Raw genomic sequence first — 5,805 nt, 5'->3', positions numbered from 1 at the left:
AAGGGGTCGTAATGAGCCGAGAGCGAGTGTTGTGTTGACAAGAAGGCGACTTCACTCAGATCTCTCTGACTTCTGTTATTAGAAGACAACTGTCTGCTTTGGTACACATGCTATGAGCAGTTCACTGATGTCATTTCCGGGTATTTGAAGCTGCTAACAAGTGAAGTTGCCAAATTCAAACACTTTGTTCACTACTTCTGGTTTGTTGGCTCTTTTTTTTTCTTTTTTTCTGCTAGTGTGAGTTTCAGGCCGACACCTCAGGAAGCCTTCAACAGCAGTGTGTGAGCCGCAGTTTGTGAGCCGCAGCTGAGCAGCCATGTTGGTCACACATGGCTGTGTTTGCTTGATGGGGTTTTATTGCCTCGAAAATGCCAAAGAACATGTCACAGCTAACCTTTTCAGTAAATGTGTGTGTGTGTGTGTGTGTGTGTGTGTGTGTGTGTGTGTGTGTGTGTGTGTGTGTGTGTGTGTGTGTGTGTGTGTGTGTGTGTGTGTGTGTGTGTGTGTGTGTGTGTGTGTGTGTGTGTGTGTGTGTGTGTGTGTGTGTGTGTGTGTGTGTGTGTGTGTGTGTGTGTGTGTGTGTGTGTGTGTGTGTGTGTGTTCCCCAGCAGCTCCATGAAAAACAACAAGGTTTCTTTGCAGCCCCCCTCAGGGAGCTTTCAGATACTGTAGTGAACTCTGTTCTCTCATCCAGCTTTACAAAAACCTCTTGCGCTTAATTAACGATTTCTACTCAAACAGTTTTTAATCCTTGGTAAATGGAGGCTTTTAAAAACAGTTTTTTTATGTTGAAATTTTTTTATTTGCAGCCAAAGACATTCTTCATCTTTGATTTTTTTTCAACAAATTAAATTTGTAAGCATCAAATTAAGCCGTTAGGAAAAAACACATACACACATTATTGGAAGGGAAGTGTGAATGGGGACATTAACACAGGTCAGGAGGGCCCACTGTGACACACACACACACACAGACACCCACGTACATGCACGCAAAGTCTGAAAACAGGAACTTTGTTATTTCTTCTTGTATATGCTCCCAAGGCTGTTTAATGGTGTTTGCAGCAGCTCTGAGTAGCTCTCCTGTATGAATCTTCCTTGAAAAAGGTTCTCTGCACACTGTAAAAACAAAAAAGCTAGGACAACTCAAAATGTCAAGGCAACAGGCTGCACAAGATTTTTAAGTTTTGAGGCCAACTAACATTTCTAAGTTTCTCTTTTCAATCGAGTCAACTAATTATATTTTGTCGAGACAACTCATTCAAATTGTGTACAACTTCAAGTTTTGAGTTCTGCATACTTATCATTTTAAATAAGTAAAGGTTGTGCTAACTTATTATCTTTGGTTTGGAAAATGTATCTTTCATACGTTTAAAAACTTCTAACTTTGAGTTCCACATACAAAGAATTCCATTAAGTGAAAGTTGTGCCAAGTTATTATTTTTGGTCTAGAAAATGTACCTTTCATATGTATAGAAACTTCTTATTTTGAGTACTACATACTAACAATTCCATTAAGTGAAAGTTGTGCAAAGTTAATATTTTTGTTTCAGAAAATGTATCAAATACAAACTTCAGATTTTTATTACAAACTTCTGTTATAAAAATACTGTAAAAAACAAAGATTTCCAATGATACTGAATATGTGTAACAACATTGAAAATACACCATCACTAAAAGTCTTCCATAAGGCTAGGGTTCCATAAAAATGTGCAAACCACCCTTTGAATAAGCCTGCTGTCAAAACAATAGCAGCTATGGAATAACAAATGGCAAAGTTAGTGTTTAATAACGAAAATGAACAATCTGTAAAACGGCATGTAAACAGCCAGTGATTTCTCCCAACACAACTCTGAGGGACCACACCATTTCCAACTCTTCCACTACTCCACTATATGGCTCTTTATACACAAAAAAACAGCTGCAAGACAACAATTGTGGCAGTAACTACTAACTAGTCCTTGCAATATTACAACAACGAGTATGCAAGCCAGCTTGAGAAAAATGTGAAATCATGTTAGAGAAAAAAGGTGCTTGTGCTTTAAGAGTGAGAACATGTCTTTGAAAATGTAGCAAGATGTTCACGTCACTAGTTAACATTTTATCTGTAAAGATAAAGAACTTGGGTTATTTGGGTTAGTTAGTTGGTTTAGTTAGTTAGTTTGGGTTAGTTTGGTTTTGGGAACTGAATGTTCAAGTCACAAACAGCGGTGAAGGCAGGAAAATGAAATGGGGACATCTTGTGAATCCGTTTTTGAATTTGCCAACGCTCACTTAGATTAAGAGCTTTGTTTTCAAACTCCTGACCCGCTGGGAGCAACTGGTGGAAAGTCCCATGAAGATGTGCTGAACAGTCTCAAAAGTGTACTTGTGTTCTTTTGGAAACTCAATGTTCAGGGCATAGAGTAGACCAAAAAGGTAGACAAATGCAGTTGGGATGTCTGGTAGATCCGAGAGTACAATTGTCTCTTCCAAGACAACAGCAATACTGTTGACCATTTGAGACGGGGTAGGTCCACCATCATCTACGAGAACAGTGAGGACTCCCATCTTGACACCAGCAGTCTGCTTTTCTTCCGGATCAGTGTCCTGCATGTAGAAAGCAGATAAGCAATTATTATTTACCAAATAAGGATATTATATAACGGCAAATAAAACACTGCTTTGATTGCTCAGCAATGACACAATAATTACTGTGAAAATGTTAACTGTTCTGTTGTACAACTAGTTCACTAGTAGTTCTGTAGCAGGTCTAGTATTTATCCTGAGACTCGGGCTTCATCATCAAAACAGATGTATCTATGATTATAGGAAAACTTAATAACTGCACTTGTATGACATTAAATGTAGACTTATGATTAATGGACAACCATACTGTACACACCAGGCATTTCAGGAAGAGCTTCTCTGCACTGTCACGGACAAATAAGGGCAGACACATTCTCATTCGTTGCTGTGCAATGTCAGATGTCTGTAAATCAGAAAAACAGAGCATTAGGATTTATGGTTAAAATGAGTGATTAAAGGGTCATTTCAGAATCTCAGAAGTCAGGATCCATTTGTGATTTATTAAAAACGGCAAGTCTTCTCTGAACAAAAGAACTTTGCAATAGTTGTTTGAACCGGAAGAGAGATTGAATTATTAAACAGGACTTATGTAAACTTTGTTGATGAGGTAAAAGTGAAGTAAGTACCAAAATATGATGCTTTTACAAGATAGGACACCCCTTTTAGATATAAATGGATTTTAACCTTTTTAATAACTTTCATATCTATTCTTGAGTTACGAGAAGTGCATTTTTGAGGCAACAGAAAACTTCCCATTCGACATTCAAAATCAAAGATTTTTCGAGTCATTTGTCTCAAAATGTGTCTGTGTTTGGGTTATAAAAAAGGTGTAAACTGTAGTCATCCAGATTAAAACAAATAAACGCTTTAAATAATTCATTTTGTGTCTGATGCACCTATATAAAATATAAGTTTCACTCTTCAAATAGAATTACTGAAATTATTCAACTTTTCCACGATATTCTAATTTATTGAGATGCACCTGTTTGTTCTCTTTAAGAATATTGTAAATTATCATTACGACATTAAAGACAAAAGCTACCTGTTCATCAAGAGACTCCAATAGGTTTTCCATCCCTTGTCCGAAGGCTCCTTTCCTGGCTCTATACAGCTTTATCAGTCGAGGACAGTATTCATCCAAGGCTGCTGTAAATGTCCCAAACAGGTCCTTGGTAGTGATTCGAAGGAACTCATAGCAAATCTGTGGTACACAAAAATAGCATAAAAACAAAAGCATTAATACAATGAATGACAGTTTGTAGTCCTTTCAGAATTACTGTAGAAGCCATTTATTTAGCTGTGTGATGCCTCAACTTCAACATTTAATGGCTGGTCAATATCTTGAGCTTCAAAGGCCTCATTTTCAGAATGCAGTTTTAAACACGTCCTTATTTTGTCTGTGTTCCTGTGCTTTCTGCAACGATGTGAACTAAAGGTTTTACATTTGTTCGTTTTAAATCCACAGCTGAGGAAGGGGCACTTCACAGTCTGTTTTTAAAAAAAAAATGATTTCCAAGATGAGTGAAAAACGTCTTTTGAGTACACTTTTCTCTGAAGTCACATAGCTCACAAAAAAAGGTGCAGGTGTCTTGCCTTGATGCAGTCTTGCAGTGGGATCTGGTGAGGTGTGACCTCAATGCCCCATAGGTTCTGAAGGTGCAGACACAGTCGGTGTAGGCACAGGGCCAGTGATTTCCTCTTCCGTGCCGAAGTCGATGGTGCCTCAGTACACTCTCATGACTTGAGCTGACGAAATCACAATATTTGCATTTCATATGATATCTGTAATTAGAATTAAAAAGCCAAAATGGTCAATTTACCTTTCACAGTTTTTTGCTGCAATACATAGATATACACAAACTGTGTATGATATATATGGTGGGTCTGCAACCTTTACTATCACAAGAGCCCCATTTCAACAAAAAATAAATATCTGTAGCCGCAGAACACATTTGATAACACAAATCATAAACTAAAGATATAGTTGGTGTATTTACAGTCTACAAAAACTACAGCTTGTTGCATTTATTTAAGAATGGCATTAAAAAGGAAACCGTTGTTTATTGCTATTTTGTTATAACGGAATAAAACACTAAACTTGCCAGATTTGCTCCAGTTTGTGACTCTTACAACCTCAGATCCAGTGCCTGGATACGGTTCCAGGTTCCTGCTGTGCGGACTGAGGCTGGGAAAAGGAGTCTTTTTTATTGTGGTCCTTGGTCTTGGAATGACCTTCAATCACGCCTCAAACTGACGGCACATGTCTCAATAGCATGTTTTAAATTTAAGTTGTCCGAGGTCCTTACCACTAGCTGCTCTTGCAGTAATAAGTAGTACCTTTCTTACTGTCCTATGCTAACGCTAATATGCACCATCGTATATTTTTCAAGCTAAAAGCCGACCATGTGGCAGACAACACACGTCCATGTTGGCATACCTTTGCAAATCAGCCGAACCTCAGCGTCGCAAAGGTTTTCCCTCCTGGAGCTCCGTTAGCGCGCCAGTCGCCACCTGAACCGGGGATTGTAGTTGTTCATATAGGCCGCTTCAACACACTCCGTCGTCTCGTCTCCGTCGGTCTGCTGCACTGACGGGGACAGAGAAATGACTGTTACCACCTATCAGACATGTCGATATATGAAGCTGTAACACGTTTAACCTTTAATGTTGTTTAATATTTCACATTAACATTTAAAATAATATCGTTGGAGCTACGGTGAAAACATGTTTGCTGATATTGTGCTCTTAAACGGTTGATTCCCTCGCACACATTACATTCTAGTTGATCGTTAACTCACGGTAATCCTCCCTTAATTATGCAGTCCGTCTTTTACCATATATTCTGGCCATAAAACTGTTTAACGTTCTGTTTCCTCTCTCACGCCAGGCTCGACCTGACAGACCCGCATGCATGGATGTATAATAGGAACCCGCATGTCCTCAATGCCGGCCGAGACGGGTTGCCAGAATATTGCTAAAACCCCCATTCATAGTTATATTTTTCTGCCACTGATATTCAACTTGTATGTGCTAAGCTAACAGCCGACCACGTTTCTGGCTACACTTGTCCATCGTAGCATACCTTAGAAGTCTAGGGCCAGACATGATAAACGTTTCTAAAACATTTTTCCTGTTGAAGAGAAGCGTTAGCTAGCCAATGTTATACTCGGCTAATGTACCACAAACTAAAATCTAGTGCCACATTAACTGATAATTCACTAACAATCAACTAAATAAT

The 5,805-nt window shown here is 38.7% G+C and overlaps 1 long non-coding RNA gene across 2 annotated transcripts; it reads right to left on the bottom strand.

Moving 5' to 3' along the window:
• Window positions 1–2,292: 2,292 nt before the first annotated feature.
• On the bottom strand, window positions 2,293–5,436 carry LOC117536883. Of its 2 annotated transcripts, none has more exons than XR_004567637.1 (3): window positions 5,005–5,191; window positions 2,884–2,970; window positions 2,293–2,588 (listed from the first exon to the last, which is right to left on the bottom strand). It is a non-coding gene; the product is annotated as an uncharacterized LOC117536883 (long non-coding RNA). The 2 variants fall into 2 exon arrangements; XR_004567636.1 differs by lacking the exons at window positions 2,293–2,588; window positions 2,884–2,970 and adding exons at window positions 4,161–4,349; window positions 5,366–5,436 and having other exon boundaries at window positions 5,005–5,154.
• Between the last annotated feature and the right edge of the window lie 369 nt (window positions 5,437–5,805).

Source organism: Gymnodraco acuticeps, unplaced genomic scaffold (genome assembly GCF_902827175.1).
Source record: "Gymnodraco acuticeps unplaced genomic scaffold, fGymAcu1.1, whole genome shotgun sequence".
Classification (NCBI taxonomy): Eukaryota; Metazoa; Chordata; class Actinopteri; order Perciformes; family Bathydraconidae; genus Gymnodraco; species Gymnodraco acuticeps.
This window is presented reverse-complemented; position numbering and strand designations above follow the sequence as displayed.